We start from the raw sequence: 27,683 nt of genomic DNA on the forward strand, positions 1-27,683 counted from the left end.
GGAGAGTCCTGCAGTCAGTCGGAAGCTGCGGAAGTCACGCTGGATGTTCGGCTTCCAAAAATCGTTCAAAAACAGGAACACTCACTTTGACTGTATTTCACATTTTCCAAAGAAATTTGGAGGAATATTTTCTGAAAGTCACATGAAACTCGGGGGGGGGGGGGAGTGAGCATGAAATTCTTCAGGTAGCCACGAGCCATGTTTTCTCCTGTTTCAGATATTGCTCAGGAGGGGTTTGGAGCAGTATAACTATACCCCCTTCCCAAATTATTGAAAGAGTTCTCCTTTCCCTATTCCTGTTCACTGAGGAGCAGGAAGTCAACCCTCTGCCAGATGGCCAGAAGACGAGATAGCAAAGGACAAGTGCGAGTTAATGGATTGGTTGCCTTCACAACAAGGAACTGTATGCTGATGCGGCTTAGCATTTTGTTTGGCGATAATCACTTTACTAATCATTGGGAAAGGAATGATTTATTCATAACATTTGTTTCCTGCGTGTTCCCCATACAGCTCAGTGCTGAACAGAGGTACAAGCTGTCTCCACAAATGTAGACGTGTTTGTATGAAAGGGTAGACATGGGTTGATTTATATAGCTCAGCCACTGTGTACACGGGTACATAGATTGCACATTTAATTCTGCATATGAATAACTGGGCAACGTAGCTCTGTCCACAGGTACACAGATTATACACTCAGCTGTAATGAAGGATCATTGAATCATAGAATTGTAGTGTTGGAAGGAACCCCAAGTCTAACCCCCTGAAATGCAGGAATCTCAACTAAAAAAACAATGGCAGGAGGTTTGTGGGTTTCCCATGGGCGCCTGGCTGGCCATTGTGAAAACAGGCTGCAGGAATGGAAGTGCCTCTAGCCTGATCCAGTGAGAATCTACGATTCATAACACGTGAACACTCTTATTAACTTATGGTCTGTGTGTGTGGTTTGGGAGCCGCACGGTCAGGGGAAAAACAATGCTGTCCAGGGTTGTAAAGACTGCGGAGAGAATAATTGGGTGCACTCTTCCCACCTTGGATCAAATCTATGCTTCCAGGTGCCATAAGAAAGCTGCAGAGATAGCGCAGGATAGTGCGCACCCCGGAAATGATCTCTTTCAGCTTCTGCCTTCTGGAAGAAGGTACAGGGTTATAAAGACTAGGACTAGCCGCCTGAGAAACAGTTTCTATCCAGGTGTGATTTTGGTTTTAAATGCAGTGTAAGGTAGTCTCTATGGGAGTATATTGTATTTAATTATGGTGTATCAGAGTTTTTAGGGGACTAACCAGGCTGGGATAGCTGGGATAGCAGGCTTGTTGGTTTCTGAATGTCTGATGTAGATTTTCAATTCCGTTGTTCTGTATGGGACAAGGACAATAAAGATTATCGTATCGATTATCGTATCTTATCGTATCGTATCTTCGGATTGTGAAGGGGGCATCCGTGGGGAAGCCTGAATGAGCCCACATTGAGTTGAGTTCGAGCTCCAAAGGAGTTGTGCCCAAGTTGGCATATGAGTCAAAATGCTCACCCAGACACTTTGAGCCTTCCTTTTCCAAGATCTGGCCCACAACCACAGCCAAGTGAAGGAGGATGCTCCAAAGGTGAGCCAAAAGTTATGTGTGCTGGTACCCTTCCCCAGAGGCAAAAGAACTCAGGAGGCGCAGGGTAAACTCAACTCTGTGAATACCTCTTGATTGTTTCATAGCATTCCTATTACCTTATCACTATGCGCATTTCAGGTCTGCTACTATTGATCATTCCACCCCATCCCACCCCTCACAGAATTACTCCCAAGTCTGATTGCTTCGCCGTATTGATCATTTGTCTCGAAGTTATTATGCAACTTCGATTGCTTTAATAACATGACTCGAGTAATTCCGTGAGAATGAAATTGTTTACTTAAGGTTTGCTTTTGTCTCAGCTTTCGTGTCAGATGAAGGTCTATATGCCTGGAGTGAAGTCAACTTCATGCATTAATAACAAACCGTACACTAATTCCCCGGGCTTTGCAAGTTTCTTCTACTGTTAATAAATGGGCCTTCCTCTCCCCCTGAAATAAAGACTTCTAGAAATAGATATTGTGTATGCTCTGAGCCAATTTATAGTTTCATGTGCTACCGCAGCCAGAAAAACTGTATGTGAAGCTGCTGTATACAGAGTCATATCATTACTCCTCCCAGTCCAGTACTGGACCAACTGGGTCTACTATTCCATCTGGTAGCAGGTCTCCAAGGACTCAGGTGGAGACCATTACTTTCTCTGGTATCTAAGATTGGCCACATTCATACCTATAAAGCACCATGATATCACTTTTGACAGCTGTGGACCCCCCAAATTATCCTGAGAACCGTGGCTTCTTAAGCATGCTGAGAGTTGGTTGGAGACCCCAATTCCCTTCGGGGAGCTACAGTTCCACTTTGGGTAGTCTTCTAAAGATGTCTTCTAAAGGTTGTATAGTTACTTATCTCTTTGGCTCGGCGGCTGCATAACTCCATACCCGCCAACGTTTCTCCGATGAGAATAGGAAAAGCTGGACTTTCCGTGATCGAATCAGAAACTGGCATTGGTTCTGTAAATCTGAGACGATCCCTGGAAAATAGGGACACTTGGAGGGTCTGGACAGCATCCTGTTATCACAGTAGCCAACCAGATGCAAAGCACAAACGCACTCTCCTCTTTTGCAATTTCTAGCAACTGGTATTTAGAAACATTACTGACTCTGACTGTGGAGGCAGGGCATAGGTATCATGGCTAGTAGCCACCATGCGCCATGAATTTGCCCAGTCCTCTTTGAAAGCCATCCATGTGACCATATGTCCATTCTGCTGCCAAGCTCTGCTGCAAAGCAGCCCTGTCACGTCGGGGTGTTTGAGCAGCTTTTGCACCGGGCTGGCCCCCGTTGCGATTCTGCTTTGCAGCAAACGGCTGCGTGTGCAGATGTGCTGGACTCCCCCTCCCCACTCCCAGCCTAGCATTTGGAAGCTGCAAAGCCCAGCTGGGGACCGGCATCTCTGCCAAATGACCTGCTCTCCAAGCCTTCTCTGTGTTGTTCCAAATGGCTTTCAAGGAAAGGTTGACAGGTTGAGGCAAGTTTCCAGGTTTCTCTCTTGTGTTTGTTTCCTCTGCATTCATTTGCATTTATTTATTTTTTAAAAAGATGAACTAGGTTGCAACAAGACGTAATGACTGTGCCCTGGTGAAAGGGATATCAGCAAGCATTGGGCCAAAGCGTTTGAGCCTGCTGATAGCAGAGAACAGGGAGAAAGAGGAAGGGGAGGAAAACCCACCCTCCCTTTGCCGCCCCCCCTCCATGATCCAGACAGCAGTAGGTGGGGTAGAACTTGAGAGAGCAGCCCTTGCCTGCATTTTTATGAATGGCCCGCCATCCCTGAATAATTCATGAGCCACTTTGACAATCATGGCACACAATCCAGTTAATCTTCTTCTTAAATGCAGCCTTGCTAGTCTCTCCTCCACTTTTTAATGTGCCTCGCCTCCTCCTTTCTCTCCCCCCCCCCCCCGTCTAAAGACCAAAAAAAAATCCTGTGAATTTTTAATACATTATAAATGTGATGTTTCTGACACATCGCGAGGTTCCCACTCAGCATCAAGCTTGTTGTTTGTTTACCTTCACCTCTTCCCTATTTCCCCTTTTTTTCAAATTAGTCAAGGGATTCGGGTGTTGTTGGGTGTGTGTTTTTTTTAAAGATCACTCTCTTGTAGGAAGGGAAGGGTAGCGTTGACGTTGTGGGGTTGTGAGTCACTTACACCAAAGTTTCTTTTTCATTCTGACACTGCAGCTGGGAAGCATAGAAGGAACAGGACACTGTTGATGGTTCCCCAGGATGCCTGCAATGATTTTTATGGGTTTGGCTTAGCACTGAACAATGCTTCTGTTTCAGGGCGCGTTTCAGCTGCTTTCAGGGGCAGGGACAATTTGAAGGATGGGACTCCCATAAAATTCACTGGTGCTCTACCTGGTTTGGAAGCTGCAGTATTTACCCCCCCTCACAATGGCACTAGGTCCTTCTGGGAGCATTCAGAGAAAATAGAATTGTGGTCTCCAGAGGTGGCTGCCATTATCATGGTATCCACCAGTGTGGACCAGCATTTTCCCTCTAGAATATTCCTCATCTCATGATGTGACGTCATTCCTGACATTCTGGATAACTAAATTTGGTAGCCATCCACCTAGAAATGCACCCCACCCAAGCAAATTTCAGGCAAATGTTTTCAGTTGAAAACCTTCAACCCAGCACTTGGCTACATATAACACCTTGCACAATTTAAGTTTCTTAATGGGGGTGGGGAACTGGAATTGGCTGGTGAGCCAGTCGCTAGTGCTTTCCCCACTCCCAACCCCCGTGGCCCCCTTTGACAGGTGGGGCTGCCCGTCTATCAATCACCTGACCCCACCATGATGCCTGGCGAAGCATTTCCATTTACAAACTGGCTTTAATTCATGAAAAAATCTTCCACTGCAGACCAGCTTGAACTCAAGGTGGACTGCCAAGAAGGTTCCCTGTGGCGAATCCCAGCCAATCAGCTGATTGACTCTGATTGCAACTCTCGCTTTCAGCAGGGACCAGCTGCACTCAGAGGCTCTCGGCCAGGAACTCCAGAGTGCAGCCAATCCCAGCAGGGGTTGAAGTCAGCCCTGATCAGCTCATTGACATTGATTGCAACTCCTGCTTTGGGCAAGGAGAGAGAAGGAAGTTGCTGGACATGTGGAAACTTCTGCCCCCTGTGTAAGGCGTGCAGGAAAATGGGAACTAGTAAGAGGGATTCAGAAATTGTGTCAATAAAAGTAGAATTCAATCTAGTGGTGTGCAAAATTTCACCAGAAGAGAAATCCTAGTCTTATACAGTGGTACCTCGGGTTAAGTACTTAATTCGTTCCGGAGGTCCGTTCTTAACCTGAAACTGTTCTTAACCTGAAGCACCACTTTAGCTAATGGGGCCTCCTGCTGCTGCTGCGCCGCTAGAGCACGATTTCTGTTCTCATCCTGAAGCAAAGTTCTTAACCTGAAGCAACATTTCTGGGTTAACGGAGTCTGTAACCTGAAGCGTATGTAACCTGAAGCATATGTAACCCGAGGTCCCACTGTATGTCCTAACGATCGCAAGAAGATGGGGACCAAAGAAAGCTAAATTACCAAAGACACGGACCACGTGGTAAGATTCTGAAGTCATTTTTGACACAGCACTAATACCAGCCCCATCATATTTGCCAACACTGGGAAGTTGAGCAAAGTGGCTCTCAAACAGCAATAATGCACTGCATCTTTTAAAAAAGAAGAGCACGAACTTGACCTATGATGAATCCTTAGAGGCCAACATCATGATCCAAATGTGAACTGACACGCAACTGACAGTGTATCTAGGGTCCACCACCTGAGATTAGGCTAGTGGGGAGACAGGGCAGGGCTTTTTCGGTGGTGGTACCCAGGCTCTTGACCTCCCTCCTTTAGGAAGCTTAACTATTTTTCAGTGAGTATTGCCTCCTTTCCTCTTCCTTTTTATGGTTGACCCCTCCCTTGGGTTGAATGACAGCCTGTCTCCTGCTATTATTTTCATTTATTTTCCTTAACTCCTTTCTTTTCATTATTTTGTTGCAGTACTTTATACATTTTAAAACTGTTTTGTGAGCTACTTCGGATGCAACCCTCAGGCTGAAAAGTAGCACAGGAATACCAATAAAAGCAAATAAGATAAATCAAATATGTTCCTTCGGCCGTCAGCTGCATCATCTCTCTTTTGTAGCTGAAAATGCAGTTCTCTGGCTGCTTTCCTGAGTGGTGTGAAGATCACTTGAAAACACAAACGTGCAGCTATAACACAATCCCTCCCCTCCAAGAAAAAAAACTTGTGAATATGTTTAATGTGGTATGTAATACAGGAACAAGTGTTTGAAATGCAAATGACAGTCGCTAGGATTTGTAGCTATTTAATTCTACTGATACGGTGTTATCCTCTTATATGTGAACAGTGTTTAAGATGCATATTATAGGTCATAGATCACCATCTTTATCATAAAAGGAACAGCCAGACTCTCCTTACTGCAGTATGGCTTCTCCTTGAGTAGAAAACAGTGGGTTTGGTTATTTCCAAATGTACAGAAGCACTCTTCTAATAGAAAAGTCACTGTGGTGTAGTACATGTATGAGCAGATTTCAGGCTGAAAAATAGCGGTCTAGAGATGGAGCCACTGATCCAAATTTTGTTTCAGGAGGCAGTGCCTATCATCCCATCTTTAATGGGATGGTAGGGCGTGTTGAATTCTTCAACTTTCAGCTTCCAAAAATGAGGGTTGCTAAAAAGCTGGGAATTCAAAATATATTTTGGTTAAATTAATATAATTAATTTTGCTTGGTAAGTAAAATTGCATAGAAATAATAAAAAATGATTGCCAAGTACTTGCAGCTGTATTATGTATTTATATTATTTAGCATTACCTGACATTTTCAGAAGGTAAAATTAAAATCTTTTGGTTTTCCAAAAACTTTTAATGAGCTTCTTCATCAAACATAGCATACCCTCCAACATTTCTCTGGTGAAAATAGGGACGTCCAATTCCATAATGATAATTTTACTATTTATACCCCACACATCTTACTGGGTTGCCCCAGCCACTGTGGGCAGCTTCCAACATGTATAAAAAACAGTAAACATAAAAAAAACCCTTCCCTATACAGGTTGCCTTCAGATGGCTGAGGGGTCAGATAACTCCATACCCTCCAACATTTCTACATTGAAAGTAGGGACATCCTAAGGAAAAGTGGGATATTCTGGGATGAACTCAGAGACTATGATGGCTTCTCTAAATCAGTGACATCCCTGGAAAATAGGGAAACTTGGAGGGTCTGACATAGACTTATCAAGCTAAATTTCATCCAGTCACAAAAATAATGGCAGGTTTGAAGTCCTCTAACATGCAGAGAACTACCGACCCTTTCCCCTGATATCAAAGATAAGAGTGTCTAGGGAACCCTGGGCTCAAATCCTTGCTAAACTATGAAACTCACTGGTAGTTCTCTGTTAGTATACTGCTAGGTGATTTGCAGCAGTTCAGAAAGCGTTTTTGACTCTCCATAGTTTAATTTTTCTCCCACCCCAACTTTTAAGCTATTAGTATCTCTGGAGAGTAATAATACAAATTTGTAATGGCATTTGCAGGCCATCCCATAAGGATAGGCATCCCCAAACTCGGCCCTCCAGATGTTTTGGAAACAGAGAATATCCCTGTGTATGCATCTTTGAGCTCCTTAGCAGAATGAATGTAAATCATTATTATTAGGAGTAGTAGTATTAGCAACAGTAGCAGCAGCCAATATTATGTAATAATAGTTGTAATAGTAATGATAGTTGTTGGCATCTGTCTGTCTCAAGAGACAATGGAGTGTGCCTCTGGGGGTGAAGTCAAACCACTGCATTGACAAACTGAACTCCCTACACCACATGCCTGAACTGACCAGATGCCAAGACTCCCCTCTCAGCCTCACTGACGTGGTTCAAAGGAAAGCAACAACAGCAACAAACTTCACTACAGACCAGCATAAGATACAAGCATGCAAATAAAATTAAGCACATAAGACTTAAAGAGGAGAGGGATAAAAGCTAATAGTTAAAAGTGGCTATAACTCACAAACACTTAAAGCAGATAGAGACAAAAGACAAGCGGTTGAAAGCGACTGTAAGGGAGGGAACGTGAAGCAGCGCAGGTCTAGCATTATGGGCCTTCAGTTTAGGCCTGGTTTGTGACACAAGCCATCCTTCGACGTATGTCCATCATGGCAGTGCAGAATAGTGTGTGACATCTGGGTTTTCATCTTGGAGCAGTAGGGAGATATAAAGTTGTTCTCAAAGGAAAGCAGAGCAATACATTTGGCACTAGCTTAGCTGTGGGAGTTGCCTGAAGGAGGAATACAAAGCACCATCCAACTGTCTTAAGGACTCCGCTCCAGATTTGTGTAGGGTTTACAGTAAACCATTTGTTCCTTAGCCCTTTCTAATCCCAAAGATATCCTACAAGGCAGTGGAGTTTAGGATCAGAGTTTTCCTCCTCCTAGATGGGCTGCCTTCCCAGGTTGCCAAGTCTTCTTCTTCTTTGGCGAGCACTCGTAGCCAAATAAGATTGTCTTCCATGAATACGGTTTTAACAGTGAGTCTGTAAGTGACTGTGGAGGCCAATTCTGGATCTACATGTCCTTCCACAGTGGGGACATAGGTTTCCGGGCAGGAGTTGATCACAACGAGGGTTTGCCAAACATGCCTTCCTCTTAGCGTGTTTCTCCCTTTCGTCCTGAGCATCTTCAAAACCCATGACACCTTTGGTAAAGGCTGTTCTCCAATTGGAGCGCTTGCAGGCCAGTGTTTCCCAGTTGTCAGTGTTTATACTATTTTTTTTAGATTTGCCTTGAGAGAGTCTTTAAACCTCTTTTGTTGACCACCAGCATTGTGCTTTCCATTTTTAAGTAACAACAGAAAAGAGATCCTTAGCTGCTGCTGGGGGCAAGAGAGCCCATCAGTGTCCCAAAGGAAGACCTGAAAGCAAGGTGTATGAAGTCCATTCCTTCACAGTGGTCAAGTGTGTCTGTGAATGATTGACCTAATTGGGAATGTTTATAATCAGGTGTCATGATCACGGTGAGGGTTTGCCAAGAGTGCCTTCCTCTTAGTACGTTTCTCCCTTTTGTCCTGAGTTTGAGCGTCTTCAAAGCCCATGACACCTTTGGTAAAGGCTGTTCTCCAACTGGAGCGCTCGCAGACCTGTGTTTCCCAGTTGTCAGTGTTTATACTACATTTTTTTAGTTTTTCCTTGAGAGAGTCTTTAAACCTCTTTGGTTGACCACCAGCATTACACTTTCCATTTTTAAGTTCGGAATAGAGAAGTTGCTTTGGAAGATGATAATCAGGCATCCGCACAACATGACCAGTCCAATGAAGTTGATGTTGAAGAATCATTGCTTCAACACTGGTGATCTTTGCTTCTCCCAATACACTGGCATTAGTTCGCCTGTCTTCCCAAGTGATGTGTAAAAATTTTTGGAGACACCAGTCACACCTGTGTCTTGAGCAGCCAAACTGGGGCCCATCAGTCCCAGCCAGATGACTGGGGCTGATGGGAGTTGTGGTCTAAAGGTTGTTCTAGAGAAAGAAGAGAAAGGGATTTGATTTATGCCCATGTTTCACTTAAGACAGACAATAGCTTTTAGGAGAACTAAAAGTAATGTGATAGAAAAAGGAGTATTTAAGAGACTGTCTTTCTTCCAGTTATCATTGATCAAACAGGCATTGCAACTCTTTGAAATGTGGCAAAGATTTAGACAGAGACAGTGACCATAGTGGAATGAGCGTGCCCATTAGAAACTCTAATTATGTCACCTGTCTAAGAAAATTATAGTCTATTTCCAGCCTCAGAGATACTTCTGTACACTAAGACATAAGTGGTTCCAAATTTTGTACATTTTGTACATTTGTATAATTTCTATGTTACCTTTCTAAGTTTCTTAAGACTCAAATGCCTGGCACACATTTGGCATTTAATCAGTGTTAAAGGGCAGTAATATGTGATGCACTAGAGACTTAAAAAAACCAACAAAACTGCACCAAGAAATATGTGATGCAAACCTGATTAAAAGAAGCCGGAGAGGCATGAAGTTTTTGGTTGCCAAGACCCTAGAAAAAGTCTACAAAGGTGAGTCAGAAAACCTTGCGCTTTGGACCTGCAGAAGGTTAGATAAAGCGCTTGCTGGGCTGCTGTGTAGTTTGTCGTGTCAATCAGCTTGATGCAGCTGCTATGTGTTGTTGACGTTAGAGATTTATATGGCAGGACAGGATCTTAGAGAAGCCCCAGGAGGAATTCTATGAAGTGTAAAATGTGACACCCCAATATTCTCTAGACATTTATTTATATGCCCATCCAATGCATTCAGAGATTAATGTACACTTCTAAACTTTCACTTGAAAGGCTAACATTTGATTATATATTTGTATTAGAGCTGAGCTGAAATGTCACAGAATACATATTTCTGAAAAGTTCTTTTTTCCTCAACCCCCTAGAATAAGAAGAAAAGGATCTTGCAGAATTTTCTCCTCCATTTTTTTTAGCTGCCATTTTTGCAGAGCCTTTGGGGAAAAGAAAGAAGCTGTGCTGCTGGCGCTGCTAATGGTGAGCCCCAAAGTTTCACCTCTGAAATACAGCTGAAGAATTTCTCTCTCCCCCAAAGAAATTTGGTGAAATCTTTCCCCTACTTAGTTTCTCTGCCCACAAATAGGATGAGTAATTTCAAAAGGCCTTTTGTGTACAGCTTGAATATATATGGGGAAAAGATGAAGCAGATCTCCACCTTCTTCTTTCCAGTCCCCTTTTAACCCAATGAAAACTCTTGACTTTTGTGGCCATTTTCATGCCATCAGATCCCTACCACACTTCTCCTAGACGTAATCTTTGCTTATCGCTTATTCAGCCTCCTCCAGCCCCCAGCATAGTTAAGGTAAGGGGTGAATGGACAATCCCTGCAAATGGCCCCTCAACATTATATGCATGGTCTAATAATCACTGGTTTTCCCAGTAGTGATGTATGGAAGTGAGAGCTGGACCATAAAGAAGGCTGGTCACTGAAGAATTGATGCTTTTGAATTATGGTGCTGGAGGAGACTCTTGAGAGTCCCATGGACTGCAAGAAGATCAAACCAATCCATTCTGAAGGAAATCAGCCCTGAGTGCTCACTGGAAGGATAGATCCTGAAGCTGAGACTCCGGTATTCTGGCCATATCATGAGAAGAGAAGACTCCCTGGAAAAGACCTAGATGTTGGGAAAGATGGAGGGCACAAGGAGAAGGGGACGACAGAGGACGAGATGGTTGGACAGTGTTCTTGAAACTACCAACATGAATTTGATGAAACTGTGGGAGGCAGTGGAAGACAGGAGTGCCTGGCGTGCTCTGGTCCAGGGGGTCACGAAGAGTCGGACACGACTAAACAACTAAACAACAACGATAATCACTGGCCAACTTGCAGCCCAGGCTCAGATCCAGCCTCTAGAGCAATTCAGTCTGGATCCCTGGTGCTCCTGCCAAGTTTTAATATGTGGTTTTAAAAATAACCACCATTTCACTTGTAAGGAAAATAAAAATGATAATGTTACATTTCGCTTTTATATCTTGCATGCAATCCAAACTCCGGCTATGCTTGAGTGCAGCGTGCTCCATAACTGTGAATCTCTTACGTATTGCAGTTATAGTGCCATCTTCTTTTTCATTTGAATGAGCCAGACCACTTGCAAGTATGCAAAGGTCCTTTTCTCTGGAGGGGAAATGCACTTCCAGCTCTTGGCTACTCTCAGGTGAACACATTGTTTCCTCGCCTAAGTATGCAGAAGCTGCCCACCCCTGGTCTAAGGGACAAATCCAAGATTCAGCCTCCCTTAAGCGCCACACAGAAAGGAAGGGGAAGGTTGCTGGTAACTCTCTGTATGGAGCTCGTAAACCATTTATTTCAATGAAGACATATTTTTCCCTTTACTCAGCGTGCGGCTGATTCAGATGGGTTCTGTGGTGGGACACCACACTTCTCTTTGTGGACTGGAAAATACTGTGCTTCCTGCTGTTCTTGACTGCCGATTCCTTTTAACCTTAAGGATACAAATTGTGGCACTATGCAGTTGTCTACCTAGCCAGCTCATGTTCAACTCCAGATGACATGTGGGTTTGTGTGTGTGTGTGTGTGTGTGTGTGTGTGTGTGTGTGTGTTTGTAAAGAAAACGTCATGCCAGTTCAGTAGAGATGTCTCTCTTGGTCACACATGGATGGGAGAAAGGGGAGGGAGGACTCACATTATGAGGGTTGCTCTCAGTATACAACAGAGCTCTCTTCTTTTCTTTTTTGCTTTTTCTTCTGGTTTCCTGAGTTCAGCAAAGTTACAGCAATTTCTGTTGGCCACTGCTGCATGATTAGAGCACAGCAGTGCCATAGCTATGTGAGGGCTAGCTGGGTTTTTTTTGCCCTGGGTGAAGCCATTGAGGTTCTCAGCCCGTGTGTGTGTGTGTACACAAATGCGTGTGGCCAAACTAGATCTTTGACCAGGTGATATAATGCCTAGTTTTGCCTCCCAACTATGGACATAATTTAGAGCAAAGACGAGGAATGGTTCTAGGTCAGCAGGCCAGGTTGTTATCTCCCTCACTCCTCATGGGCCAACTTTGACAGGTGGACAGAGCTGCCCACCTGCCAGTCACCTGACATCATAATGATGTCATCATAGTGCTACCAGGTGACCTTTCTGCCCACTATTTTGTGCAGCGCTTTGGCCTGGGCATCTGAAGATTTGAGAATCAGCTGACCAGGTGATGTGCATGGTCCCTGCATGTTTGTGTCCTCCACCTCCTGCTCATTTTCTGAGGAGACCCCAGGTTCCAGGTCTGGCTATGGTTGAACCCTGACAGGAAGCATCCGGAAGCTTGGCGAAGTAAAAAAATGTTTAGGGGTAGGAATGCTCCCCCTAAAAACAAACAGAAAACCCCCAGACCAACGAAGACTGAGGAAATAAAATGAGTATGACATGCCGAGTCAGGGGATGGGAGGGAGAATGGAACGGAATATCCTGAGGAGGAATATTCCAATATTCCAAGGTGCAAGATTGTATTGCAGGGCCCACTTGTTAGTTTTAGTTTTAACAGGGCTATAGAGCACCTGGCTCCTGATACGCATTTTCTGAGATACTCATTCTCAACCTATGACAATTTTTTTTATTTCAGAATAAACCAAAGGTATTTTAGTCCCCATCTCCATAAGTCTTCTTATAATGTTTATTCCATTGCAAGAATCACTGAGGCTTCAGATCTATCGACTGGAGTTTTGAAGCCCTGCTTATTGAAATACTGATGCCAATCTCTCCGGAGAATTGATAGGTGTTATCTGAGGTTCTGTGGGCTTTAACCCTGAAACCATTGCCCACAGATTGCCTTTAATGTGAATCAACGATGTATTTCATACCTGCCCATTGTCCGTCCCATGGATAAAAACCCTTAGCTGGAGCACAAAAGTGAGCACCTTTGACAGGCTCCATAGGTGGATAAAGAGATTCTCACCAGGAATGGGGGAACCAATTTCATTCTGAGGACTACATTCTTTTCTGGGCAAACTTTTGGGGTGTGGAATGAGGAGATTTCACCCCTCCCATATCCAAGAATCTGCTGATGTTCTCTGCTGATTCTCCAGAGAGGAGGGGCGGTTTCTGCTCTCTACTTATTCTGCTCCAGCCTCACATCAAAGAGAGAGAGAGAGACTGAGTGTTAGAGAGAGATCGTGTGTTAAGATAAGGTTGCTGCTAAGAGCAGCTGCAGACACTCAGTGCAGTTCAGCATTTTCGTTTAGACCTCATTTAGCTCTGTATATAGTTGTGTATTATAGTTGTAGATAGAATAAAGAAGATAGTCTACAGAGCTGCTCTCCAAGTCGTTTATGCTCTGCTATACTCTGCTGTGCGACGACTGTCTTCTTGTGGAATTGAATCCGGTGCTCACAACTCTAAGCTGTGAGTCCACAGCACTTTGACCTGTTCCTGTGCAGAAGGTGGTCTCTGGAAGTGCTACCCAGCTCGCCTAGCCCAGTCGGGGCTGAAGTGGATGAGTCCAGTTGGTGACTCTGGCTCAAGGGCGGTGCTGACAGGATCAAAGGCAAATGTGGGCAGAACAGCAAATATGAATTGTACCTTTGTACAGCAGGCTAGTTTCTGCATACCTCCAGCTCTATCCTACATCCAGGCAAACAAATTCCGTTATCAGATTTCAGTGACATATTCCAGCCAGGCAAAAACACGAAAGGAGATGGCAAAACTGGGCTGGTGTAGAATGCGGCTTGCAGAGAGGCTAGGTAGATTTTGAGTGCCACATTTCCATCACAGGTAGAACAGGCTTGAAGTTTCCCATCTCTACTCGTATTACATCTGAAGGCAGCTCTGTTTCGGGAAGCTTTTAATGTTTGACGCACGACTGTATATTAATATTTTGTTGGAAGCAGCCCAGAGTGGCTGGGGAAACCCAGCCAGATGGGCAGGGTATAAATAATAAATTGTTGTTGTTGTTGTTGTTGTTGTTGTTGTTGTTATATCCCACCTTTTGCTCCACGGAGCTCAAAGTGGCATTCATGGTTTGCCCCTTCTTCATTTAACCCCCACAACAACCCTGCGAGGTAGTTTAGGCTGAGAGGCAATGACTGGTCCAAGGTCACCCAGTGAGCTTGAAGGCCGAGTGGGGGTTGGAACCCTGCTCTCCCTCTATGCCACACTCTAACCCAGGGGTCAGCAAACTTTTTCAGCAGGGGGCTGGTCCACTGTCCCTCAGACCTTGTGGGTGGCTGGACTATATTTTGAAGGGGGGGAAAAGAATGAATTCCTATGCCCTACAAATAAGCCAGAGACACATTTTAAATAAAAGCACACATTCTACTCATGTAAAAACACCAGGCAGGCCCCACAAATAACCCAGGGATGCATTTTAAATAAAAGGACACATTCTACTCATGTAAAAACACGCTGATTCCTGGACTGTCTGAGGGCCAGATTTAGAAGGCGATTGGGCTGCATCCGGCCCCCGGGCCTTAGGTTGCCTACCCATGCTCTAACCTCTATTCCACACAGGCTGAATGTACCTGAGATTCTTCTTGTGCAGAGTGGGGGGCTTCTCTGATGTGATTCTGCAGCCGTGGAGGCCTGCTTGGAAGGCATATGTGCAGAAGACTCTTGTGTGATTCTGGCTGTGTGAAGGAGTGTTGGGTACGCACGGAGAATGCTAAAAATGCAAAAGCAGAGCTGCTGGCAAGCAAGTGTTGTTGAAGCAGAAAGGAATAATGAGCAGGAATGAGGCGAGTGGGGAGGGAGGGGGAAAGAGAATGATAATAATCTCTTAAAGAAAGTTAACAAGGCAGAGAGAGAGAGAGACTTGATTGTATGCGGATTCTGGGGATATGGTGTCACTGGTTCTGTACCAGTCTTCCCCAACCTGGTGCCCTCCAGGTGTATTGAACTACAACTCTTGTCAGCCTCAGCCAACATGGGAAAGTGTGGGAGGGGAGGGGGAGAGAGAGGGGGAGGGAGAAAGAAAGAAAGAAAGAAAGAAAGAAAGAAAGAAAGAAAGAAAGAAAGAAAGGTAATTAGGCAACTGCAATTTGCCAGTCTTTGAAACTGAACCACCCACCAAAGAACTAAAACAATAATGTAATAATGAGGGCACTGGCATACAAGGGCATCTAAATAGCAACCAGGATGAAAGAGCTCTGCAACCCTTCTCTTTCCCCTAATCAGTAGTCCTTTGCTTCATGATTCTGCCAAAACCACAAAACAAGAATTACGTAAGTAAACAGAAAGATCTAAAATAGCTGAAATATCTCTGGATGTGTCCCTCGTTTGAAATTATATTGCTCACCAGGCCAGTTAACCTGCAATATGGATTGAAAAAGGCACATTTCCTTTTCCTCACTAAATGAGAAGGTGTACTTGAAATAGAGTTATATAAAGAGGCATCTATTTCAGGGATGTTTTTCTTTCCTTTTTTCCTAGTGTAAATTATTTTGGATTGGAAATAAACGCCAGGGGAGATGGTTGCAGGCCTACGCTGCAATCTGCCCAACTTCCTACCTCTCTCCCTGGCTTCCAACAAGCGAGCCCTCCTGGAATTATTTTTGTTTAGTGTTCTCATTATTTTCTTTATTTTTGCTGAATTTTGTTAACTGACTAGAGAGACCCACAAGGGAATTTTCATCTCATGAAGTAAAATGTAAGAAGTAGCACCCAGCTGGCAATATTAGTTGCAGTGGAAATCCACGCTTAAAAGAAACTCAGTATTAAACTAGGTAATAGGAAAATGTTCTTACTTAGGAGAGTTAAGAACACTGGATTGGGAAGTCCTGAATTTGATTTTGTCCGCGAGTGTTTCGTCATATAAGTCGTTGTATAGCTGGAGTCATTGTGAGCTAATGTGGTTTGCAGCTTCTCCAGTTGTGAAAAACAACATTTTTCTTGCCTCTAAGATTGAAGAAGTTGCTGTGATAAAGTTCATGGAGAGCTTCCCCCATGTAAGGTTGTATACTCAAATGCCCAGTGCCATTTGGAAAGGCTGGCATATTTGAGGGAAGTTTAATTTCAGATGTATCTTTGCTGGGAAATAAATACTTCAGACAAATCAAATGGAAAGGCCACGTGTCGACGACTTAAAGACATCAAAAATGGCTCTGAGAGTCAGCTGTAATGAGCTGTCTTGAAGAATTATTCCTTGAATCAGCACCCTCAACCTTCTCTTCCTCTTTCCCTCTCTCTGTGCTGTTGAAGTTCCTCCATACAAGTAGTAAAGATGTCGTCCCACAGTGAGATCCAAGAATGCGAAAATGTTGTATAATGCACCTTCGTTGTGCAGTGGTGGGGAAACCTCTGACCCTCCAGATGTTGTTGGACTTCAACTCCCATCAGCCCCAGCCAGCATGGTCAGGGGGTGATGGGAGATAGAGTCCAGCCACATCTGGAGAGCCACAGGTTCCCCATCCCTGTTCTACTATAAGATTTCAAAGCATGAAGCTCAAAAACAAATCTCCAGCTGCGGTCTGGAGCACTGTGTACTGGAATTGCCTCTTTTTGTGAAAGAACAATTGGGAATGGGGATGGGGAGGAGGGGAGGGAAGTTGAACTTTTATTGGTTTTGTAAAAAAGAAAAAAAAGTGTTGGCAATTTGGTGACCTATGAAATACCATAAGCAGCAGAAAACATTTATCCAGTGACAGCCCGAGGTAGCAGAGGCAGCTCTTAGTGGGTTTATTTTCATTATTACAGCAATTTTAGGGCTGCATGCTGCAATTTTCACTCGCAGTGAGGTATTAAATTGAAATTACCCCAGATGTAATTGTCACACAGAATAATTCTGGACATGCTGAATTTAATGTTTTCCAAGCTGTGGTTTTATTATCCAAGTGAGTGCCAAAAAACCGCTTGTCAACAGCTTCAACGGCAATGTGCCTTTTCAAGTGGTGGGGTGGTTAATGGGCAGGGGTTGTTTAGGAGAAGCCATAAAGAGCATTTTGGCCCCATCTTCTTAAGTGATAAACTTATTGATCCAATGAGCTTGCCCAGTGGCGTCAAATTCCCTTTATACGTGAGTTTCATGTTTTGAAGGATTTCCTTTCAATGTGTCACTTGGACCACTAATGGCGCATCACATTTCAGTGCTACTAGCTAGACCTCGCATTTCTACAGCGTCTTTAAAATGTTGCCTGGGCAGACCTGTACTCCACTTTCTCAGGTTGGTTGAGTTATTCACTTGTTATATTCAATGAGCGGACAAGCTGTCTACCTGCTCACAGAGATAGTTGGGCTGTACACTCATGCAGCATTCAATGGACGTACAGGCTGTGTACAGAATTGCTGAGCATAGGCTCTTTCACACAAATTCTTGTACACGTGTAGACTTAGCTGTGAACAAAGTTACTGGTGAACAGGCCTAGGGTGAACAACTGTTTGGGATTGATGTGAACACTGGATTCCCCCCTCTCCTGCTGCTCTCGTGACAGGCAGCTTGAAGGAGTCACCATGTAGCCATTCACTGTGAAAGGCAGGGTAACATAATGGTCTGTGTGCAGTGGCATAGCGTGGGGGGTGCAGGGAGGGCCGGCCGCACCGGGCACAACATCTGGGGTTAGGGGAAATCCACGGGTTAGGGGGCGCAAATCCACGGGTTAGGGGGCGCAAATTACTTGCCTTGCCCTGGGTGCTGACAACCCATGCTACGCCACTGTCTGTGTGTCAAATGTTGGAGGCAGGACTAGAACTCACACAGCCAAAGGAATGTATAAATATAATAACCTGTATGTTTTTAAACAGATCATAGGTAAAGGTAAAGGTACCACTGACCATTAGGTCCTGTCGCAAACGACTCTAGGGTTGCGGTGCTCATCTCACTCTATAGGCTGAGGGAGCCGGCTTTTGTCCACAGATAGCTTCCGGGTCATGTGGCCTGCATGACTAAGCCACTTCTGGTGAACCATGGAAACGCCATTTACCTTCCCGCCGGAGCGGTACCTATTTATCTATTTGCACTTGACGTGCTTTTGAACTGCTAGGTGGGCAGGAGGTGGGACCAAACAACGGGATCTCACCCTGTCGCGGGGATTTGAACCTCCAACCTTCCCATAACAGATCATACCTGGTTTTAATTATATTAATGCTTGATTGTTTTTAGCAGTTCTTAATTTTATCTGTAAGCTGCTTTGAGTCCCTGTCAGGGAAAAAGTTGGAATAATAATAATAATAATAATAATAATAATAATAATAATATATGCCTACATTTATGAAGGTCCCTTTTAAACCTGCCCAGGTTGATGGTCCTTACCACGTTTCATGGCAGTGAATGCTGTACCTTATTGATAAGCTCTCTCTCTCTGTGTGAGTGTGTGTGTGTGTGTGAGAGAGAGAGAGGGCGGGGAGAGAGGGGACTTAAGAACATATGAACAGCCCTTCTGGATCAGGCCAGTGACCCATCTCATCCAGTACCCTGTTCTCACAGTGGCCAACTAGATGCCTGTAGAAAGCCCAGAAGCAGAAACCTGAGCAAAATGGCAGCCTCCCTTCCATAGTTTCCAGCACCTGGCATTCAGAGGCATACTGCCTCTGACAGTGGGGGGCGGGGATATTCATTAGCCATTCATTAGTCCTCCATGACTCCATATCCTCCATGACTCCATGTCAATTCAGCATCATTGGGTGACCTCAAGTTCTAATACTACGAGCGTGGGAGAATTCCCCCCCAAAAAAAACGTTTTTCTAAAATGGAAAGGCCCCGTGTGGTAATCCTTTCCTCATCTTGTTTTTATTATGTATTTTGTGTTTCTTTTTGTATTTTCATGCTGTGAACTGCTCTGATGAAGCGCAATAGACAAATTTAATAAGCAAACAAAATAAACAAAATCAGAGAGCTGCTCGAGCCCCTGTTCATTTCTGCTGCCCTTTTCTGCACCCTTTCACCTCCCTGTTCTCACATAATTTGTTATCCCCTGCTGCTAGACTGCTGAGCTCTTCCCAGGGCAGGGAAGGTGAGGAGTGAACCCGTCCCAGCTACTGGGCATGACTTGAGCAACGGAGCGTTCTTTGCGTTTGAGGTAGCAGCAGGTATATAGAAAATCCAATTCCCACTAGCTGGCTCTCAACTCTCAACATAATTGATGTATCAGTGGCTGGGATCTTCTGTCTCTATCAGTACGCCAATACCTCTCTCTCTCCCTCCCTCCTTCCCTCCCTCCCTCCCTCTCTCTCTTTTTTGGAAGGAGACCCTTTTTGATGCTATGTGCAAAGAAGATAGCAGGGCACACATCTGGGAGCATTTAGAGCATAATTGTATATCAATAGCAGTGAGAAAGCAATTTTCTGGAAGTTTGGTGCAGAATATACAGAGCCGTCAGATCTGATTCCCCCCCCCCCCTTTTCAAATCTGATCTGATTTTTTCTTTTCTTTTGAGATTAATTTGGCACATGGGAATGGTGTGTGTTATGATTTCAGGGCTCTCTTCCCCCACCCCTTGCTCCTTAGGGACTTCTTTCAACAATACTCCCCCCCCAATATTTCTATTATCTCACACACATACCCCCCATTCCACTTTGAATTATTTATTTCCCTGGCACTGCTTTTCTTAATAATATCTTTATTTAATATTACATTCTCGGCAATGCAGGAAGTTATTCAATGCAACCGTTTATTTAATTGGGGGAAAGTCCAATGGGCAGGGGAGCCAGCAGCGTTGGTAAGAGCATTGCTCTCCTATGCCTTGTCCTTATCCGCATGTGGCATTCAACGCAGCTCTTTTCTGCCTAGCTCAAGTTCTCATTTATAAAAGAAGTGTGTTATAAGTGCATTGTTGCAGGACCCCCTTTCCCCTTAATTCCGTTTTCTCCAACCCCCACTTTTTAATTTCCCCTTTCCCTTGAATTATTTATTTTCACAGCTCTTTTATATAATACTACTTTATATAATACTGCTATAGGTAAAGGTAAAGGTACCCCTGCCCGTACGGGCCAGTCTTGACAGACTCTGGGGTTGTGCGCCCATCTCACTTAAGAGACCGGGGGCCAGCGCTGTCCGGAGACACTTCCGGGTCACGTGGCCAGCGTGACAAAGCTGCATCTGGCGAGCCAGAGCTGCACACGGAAACACCGTTTACCTTCCCGCTGGTAAGCGGTCCCTATTTATCTACTTGCACCCGGAGGTGCTTTCGAACTGCTAGGTTGGCAGGCGCTGGGACCGAGCAGCGGGAGCGCACCCCGCCGCAGGGATTCGAACCGCCGACCTTTCGATCGGCAAGTCCTAGGCGCTGAGGCTTTAACCCACATAGTACTATATTAATAAACCAGCAAGGAGCTGGAAGGCATTGGATGCTTCAGTTTTTGTGTGCATTCCCCGGGGCAATAGGATACTCTGGGGGTATCTGTGGATGGAGTTGCAAGAGCTCTGCTGACACCCGCCAGCTCTCCCTGCAGCCAGCCCCTCTCCCGCCTTGCAAAGGTAAGTTTGCTTGGGAATAGGTGGATATAGGTGGCAGACTGGCTTTCAGTGAGCAAGTCGTGAGCCATTTAGACCCTACAAACATAGAACAATGTGCGGGTCAAATTACGAGAGTGGCCTGGTGTAATTGTAGGCCAAGTGAGTCCACAAAGCCTTTGCCATGCGCCAAAGCGGTGCTGATTGCTTCAGCGCGCATCCAATTTGTAGCTCAACCAACATTTAATGCACAGTTTTGCCTACAGTGCTTTGATTTCTGACTTAGGCGGTTTTGTACATTAAATGTGGGTTGAGTGCTGCGCATGGATTGGGTGTGTTCTTTATTTTTAACATTCTTGAACTATTTCCCTAGGCAGCTTACATAATACATTAGAAGCAACAATAATGTAATAATAAAACACAGCTTAAAATACGCTTGCAAACTCTAAAGCTGCAATAAAAAAGCCAAGCAAACTACCGTCAAGGATGAAACTGTGCAGTGGCGTAGCGTGGGGGGTGCAGGGGGGGGCCGGCCGCACCGGGCGCAACATCTGGGGGTTAGGGAAATCCACGGGTTAGGGGGCGCAAATCCATGGGTTAGGGGGCGCAAATCCATGGGTTAGGGGGCGCAAATTACTTGCCTTGCCCCGGGTGCTGATAACCCACGCTACGCCACTGAAACTGTGTATAAAGTTGTGTGCGGTGTAGAGAAAGTAAACAGAGAAAAGTTTCTCTCTCTCTTTCATGACACTAGAACTTGTAGACATACGATGATGCAGAATATTGGAAGGTTCAGGATAGATAAAAGAAGGTACTACTTCACATGGCACACAGTTTGCATTTCTTAGTGCAGAAAGTATTGATCTGATGTATAGAGATCTTTCCTATTCTAATTAATTCAAAAGGGTTCTGGAAGCTTCTCTGTGTGAAAGAAACAAGCAGAAGGTTCATGATGTTTGGGTTATACCTTCAGAGAAGCTGAGTACAGCTGGCTTGAACTGGTTCTCTTATCTCTTCTGTCAAGGTCATGCTGACTATCAGAATAAGGCCAGAAGAAGCCTTTCACTTTCTATCCCTCTTTCTTCTGGTGTGGTGTTCTGTACATAGTATGCTCAGCATTAAGTTGTAGACTTATTATAAGTTATTGTAAGTTTAAGTCTGCTGCAACTGGATTTCTCATGGATAGTGCCAATCCTGAATACAGTGGATTTGTGACCATTATGCTCGTTTGCCTTCAGTAGCAGTAAAGCTCTGCTGTATGAAATATTAATTGCCTCTGGTCTTTTTTTTTTTTTTTTAATCCTGCAATGTGTTTAAGTTGTTACTCTGCTACCTATACTTTGGAATGTACTCTGGATCAATATTGAGTAGAATTTCAACGACACGATTGCACTCTCCCACAAGAACTAGCATTGGTCACCAGCTTGGATGGGTTTAAAAGAGGATCTGGCAAATTCATGGTTGATAAGACTGTCTGTGGCAACTGGCTTTGCTAGCTATGTTCTGCTTCCACTGTTGGCTTGGTTGCTGGGAGGCTGGGAATCCCAAGTAGGGAGTGCTGTTGTGCTCAGGTCCTCCTTGTGGACATCCCATAGGCATTTGGTAGTGAGAACAGGATGCAGGGCTAGATGCACCTGTCACCTGATCCAATAGGACTCTTTTTAGGAAGGTAAGGTGAGATACACACACACACACACACACACACACACACACACACACTAAATACCCTGATAGATTTCTAAGGAGATTGGTTATTCTCGATTCATAGGAAAGGCAACAACTGTATTGAAAGACAATGGGACTATAACTTCTGCTAACTTCTAAAATTGTGTAAGCCACAGGCATTATGTCACTCTGGCCAAGTCACGGTGACTTCACCTGATCTGCAGTCCTGTACACAGTTAGGCTTGTTAAATCCCATTGACATCCTCCTCTGAAATATTGCAGAGCAAGTCAGTTAATGAGAAGTCTTAACATGCCTGTCCGTGGTTCCTTGTTCTATAAATATGTCTGAGCAAAGCCTTTCATTGCAATTCCTGAGGCACTGTGAGGTTTTGCCTAATCTTTAAGGCTCCTCTGACCATAATTTGTTGTGCTTTCTAACTCCACACAGATTGCACGGCTTGCCTCCGCATTATTGTGCTGGATTATAACCACACACAACGGAAAACAATTAGAGGTCTCCTCTGAGATTTCTGCTTTTATATCTCCTGTTTTACAATTTTTTTAACCTGTGCATACAGCATAAATCAAACATGAGAGTAAACTCTGGGCGATTCCTTCTGCCCTGCTAGAGTCAATATTGACAGAAAAGGCTGGCTCAATTAAAAAGGATATTTGAGTCTGATGCTCCAAAAGCTTTCCAATTTCCAAGAAAATGCCTGGAATTCCATACACAGATGCACAAAGCAGAAAACCCTTAGGATGGGAAGGTAGGCAGGCGTTTTTAACAGGCACATGTGCAAATGATGGGGCTTTCCACTGTGAACTTTATTTTTATCTTTTTAGAATTGAGCAGTTAGATTTGCGGGCAGGTTTGGCATCAGAACATGGCATCTTTGAATAGCTGCCAGAGTCTGCTGGCTCATCCAATCAGTGCAAGGTATCTAGGTCTGAGGAGCCACCCCTTAAATTTCCCACAATGCCCCTGAGTGGTACTTCATCAGGGGCATTGTAGAAAATTTAAATGGGAGGTTGTCATTTGGTACTAACTGGAGTGCCATTGCTGCTATTGGTGCCTGTCACCAACTGTGCCTCCCAGAGGGGGCCAATGATGATGTAGGAGGTCACTTCAAACTTGGAGCTGGCCCTCTTTGTGGAGGCATTAAAGTTAGACAGTCAGAGTTGTTAAATTAGCCACTTGCTCTTTCTCAGAGAGGTTTCCCAGCAACATTTCTCCCTGTCCATTCCACAGCTGCCACTGTCTCCCTCCCATAACCATAGCATCCCTTTATCTGATTGTTTAATGAATTCCAGAGATTAACTAGTTTATTTTGCTGTTTCAAAATGTCTACAGAACAGCCCTAACAAACTCACAAATGCAGACCTCAGTGAGTTTGGGCTTCAGTCCTTCGGTCCTAGTTTTACTTCGCTGTAATATATAAGGCAATTGTCAACATAAAGTATTGCCTCTCATCACTCTCTTCAGGATTGGCGGTTGCTTGAAATAGTTGAAAACTGTCAAATCTCAACCATCTTCCTCACTAACAGCTAACCTCCCACTGACTAGAACCTCTAAGTCAGAATCTGCTGTCAGTGAGACCGGTGACAAAATGGACTGTTTAAGTCACATACTAAATGATCCCTGTTGTTCTTCCAACAGCAACCCTGCGCAGTAGGTTAAGCAAGGCCTTCGTGACTGAGGGAGGATTTGAACCCTGGTCTCCGAGGTCCCAGTTCAACACTCTAACCAGTATGCTACACTGGCTGTTTAGGTGGAAGAGAATCCAGCAAACAAAACAACTAAGATAGTGAATGTCTGTCGGTCTGTCTTGAGGTGTGCCAGTTGCCAATGCCCTAATATACTTTTGGAATCATAGATGTGACAAGCGCTTGAGTAGAGAGAGGCATAAATTTGGTATAAACAAAGCTAGCGACTTTATTTGGATCTAAACTAATTGATTGTCAGAAGGGAGCAATATATCTTCATGTAACACATCATGAACTTATCATGAATTTATTGTCACAAGAAGCTGTGTTGGCCTTTTAAAAAGTTATGATCAAACTCATGAAAGAAGACAGGTCTATCAACAGCTATATGACTATTAAGCTCCACAGTCAGAGGCTGTATATCACTGATTACTAGATGCTTGGAATAAACTAGGAAGCAGAGCATCTCCTCCATGCTTTGCTCGTGAGCATTTCAGGGGCAACCAGCTAGGTCATCTGGCCGGCAAATTTCTAGACAAGATGGATGTTCACCCTGACTTAGGAAGGAAATTCTTAAACTCAGCCTGTAAAAACTGATTGCAGTCAAATAGCATGTCTTATATTCCTCTCAAATACATTGCTGAGGAAGGCAGAGGGGCAGGTCACCTATTCCTCTCCTGTTTCAACCCACTCTTGACTCTTCCTCGGGAGCACCTATACCGTTGGTTATTATGAACTATAAAAAGTGGCCATGGCAAATACTGGATTTATAACCAAGGAGCAACTGGTGCAGTGAGTTGGTGCCATGCCACTGCACTCCTGTCAGTAGTGTCACTATCATTTACTGTCCCATTTATTTGGGAGTGGGGCATGGTAACCTAAGGTTACCAGATTTTTTTCAATGAATCAGGGGGCACTTTTCAACTTCAATGGATTTTGTATGGGGACTGATTTGTAAATCTGGGGACTGTCCCCGGGAAACGGGGACTTCAGGTAACCTTATGGCAACCACAGGTTTGGGGCCCTGTTGAATGCACTAGTAGAGCCAATCCATGCTTTCCCTACCCTGCATTCCTCCCCCTGCCTAACCCTTTGTTCTACCCCGATCGCCCAAACTTTCAAACATTGGTTTCTAATTCCAGGTCTATGGAAAAGTGACTTTAGCCAAACAGCTAGAGTATGTTGCATCAAGCTTTGAATTAGCATAGCGACATTGGTCTTCCCAGCTCACGAAAGGCTGGATGTAAGGCCAAATGGAAGATTTCATGCTTTTTGGATTCCCAAGTTGGATTGTAAGCTTTGGAATCCAGAATTAAATGCTAAAGATGGTGTTTATTTCAGATTAAAATGTGGCCTCAGATTTCTGTAAAAAGGTAAAAGGGTAAAGGTACCCCTGCCCATACGGGCCAGTCTTGACAGACTCTGGGGTTGTGCGCCCATCTCACTCAAGAGGCCAGGGGCCAGCACTGTCCGGAGACACTTCCGGGTCACGTGGCCAGCGTGACATCGCTGCTCTGGCAAGCCAGAGCCGCACACGGAAACACCGTTTACCTTCCCGCTGGTAAGCGGTCCCTATTTATCTACTTGCACCCGGAGGTGCTTTCGAACTGCTAGGTTGGCAGGCGCTGGGACCGAGCAGCGGGAGCGCACCCCGCCGCAGGGATTCGAACCGCCGACCTTTCGATCGGCAAGTCCTAGGCGCTGAGGCTTTAACCCACAGCGCCACCTGCGTCCCTCAGATTTCTGTAGTGACCTTCAAATCCTCAAGCAAGAGGTGGTTTACTCAATGGCATAACTTCATTGTTGGGGGAATTGTTAGAGGCAGTGCCTCTTACAACATCATCATCATCATCATCATTTATTTTATTTGTACCCTACTCATCTGAATGGATTGCCCCAGACACTTTGGAAAGCTTCCAACAGATATAAAAAACGTAATAGAACATCAAACATTAAAAAACCCCTCCCTATACAGGGCTGCCTTCAGATGTTTTCTAAAAGTTTTATGGTTATTAATCTCTTTGACATAAATACAACAATAACTGCCTGTCTCTAGATTTTCCCACCATCTTTTGGCAGCTCCATCTGGGAGCCAGGCTACCTCTCAATGCATGTTATTCCAGATACATGGAAGAGGAAGAAGTTCAGTTTGCACACGGTTTTCCACCATACTTTAGTTAGGTTTAGTGAAGTCTAAAGAGCTTCCCCCCCCCACTTTTTTTGGAAAAGAGGAACCAATTAGTGTTGAAGGCTTTGAGGAAAACCCTTTTTGTGTGATGAAAGGCAAAACATCTGAAAGATCTGTCTACAAAGGTTCCCCAGCCTATTGAATGGGTTGCCACAGGACTGTGCATATCACAGAGAGAGAAAGGCAAGGAAGTGTTGCTTGTATATTCAGAATGTCATTAAGAGCTCGATTTCCATCTGTGCGTTTAACATGTAATTCACCTTTTACAATAAGGCATTCACATCAAAGAACAAACAGCAGACACCACTGGATATGGATACAATGGAGTGGCCAATTATTTATCTTAGGTCAGGGCGAGAATGACTCTGTGAAGCTCCAGACGAAAAGACGTAAGTTGTGGTGTGGATAAGGTGTGCATATCCCACAGGATGTTGGACCCAGAACTCTGCAACCTATCTGTGAATCATTACATAAATGTTATGTCATCACAATTGTCCATCTGTTTAATTGTCTTTCACTTTCCCACAAGATTGTGGCTTGCAACACATTAAATGGATAGCAATAAATATCTCAGTTCAAAAACCAAGGCATACAACATGGCATAAAATAGTCTGAATAGGCAAACCAATTTATTTATTTACTTTACATCTCACCTTTTCCTCCAAGGAGCTCAATGTGGACACATACATGGTTCCCCCCCTCCCTGTTTTATCCTCACAACAACCCTGTGAGGAAGGTTAGGATAAGAGACAGTGACTGGCCTAAGGTCACCCAGTGGGGATTTGAACCCAGGTGATCTCCTAGGTCCTAGTATCTGGTAGACTCTAGCATCTTCCAGCCAAGGCTCAGCCCTTCTGCACCAATGAAATGTCACTGCAAAGTAGAAGAGAGTATGTGAGTGCCAACCTCAAGGCAATATAATAAAATAAGGAAGCAGCAAATGCACTGTGTGAACAGCACGTGCTGCTTCATTTCCAAAATCAGAGGCATTGGGAACCCAGCCTGGACATCATGTCTTCTGCCTCAGTGACACACAACTTGCAAAGTTGATAGTTTGGAGCAATCGCAGCTTGGACATTAAAATTGAAACCCTGCTCTTGGGCAAAGCCCAGGGGGCAGTAACCTGAGTTGGGACCTTCTTGGCAGTGGCACCTTCTTTATGGAACAGGCTGTTTCATAACTATTTCAGTTTTTCCAATTACTTAAGATGCGCCTTTTTGCCCTGGAGTTCTGATTCTGTTGAAGTTGCCTTTAAGGAGAATTCTTTCTTTCTTTTTAGTCCCCTGCTTTGCCTAGCAGTTTATAGTATATATTATCTTACTGCTCTTGTAATTAATGAGTTTTCTTGGAATTTTAAGAGTATTTTTTTTTATTAATGGTTATGTTTACGTCCTTTATATGATGACTTCTGAACAGCTTTGTGATAGGTAATAAATAATAAGTATTGTGAACAGTGCTCCAGTAATTTTTTGTTTCATAATTAATCAAAAATTATCTTACTCATAAGCAGTTTTGCTCATTCCTAGAAAGGTCACTAGAAGTAGTTATAGGAGATCACCTCTTATGTCTCAGGATTTTGTTGGTCCTGTGGGGTTCATTGTGATCCTACCTCTG

At 44.3% G+C, this 27,683-nt stretch overlaps 1 protein-coding gene across 1 annotated transcript in view; it reads left to right on the forward strand.

The window, feature by feature from the left end:
* Positions 1-27,683, forward strand: part of GALNT14 (polypeptide N-acetylgalactosaminyltransferase 14) — a 244,974-nt gene that overhangs the window by 136,524 nt on the left and 80,767 nt on the right. The gene's annotated exons all lie outside the window — the stretch shown is intronic.

Source organism: Podarcis cretensis, assembly GCF_951804945.1.
Source record: "Podarcis cretensis genome assembly, chromosome: 3".
Taxonomy (NCBI): domain Eukaryota; kingdom Metazoa; phylum Chordata; class Lepidosauria; order Squamata; family Lacertidae; genus Podarcis; species Podarcis cretensis.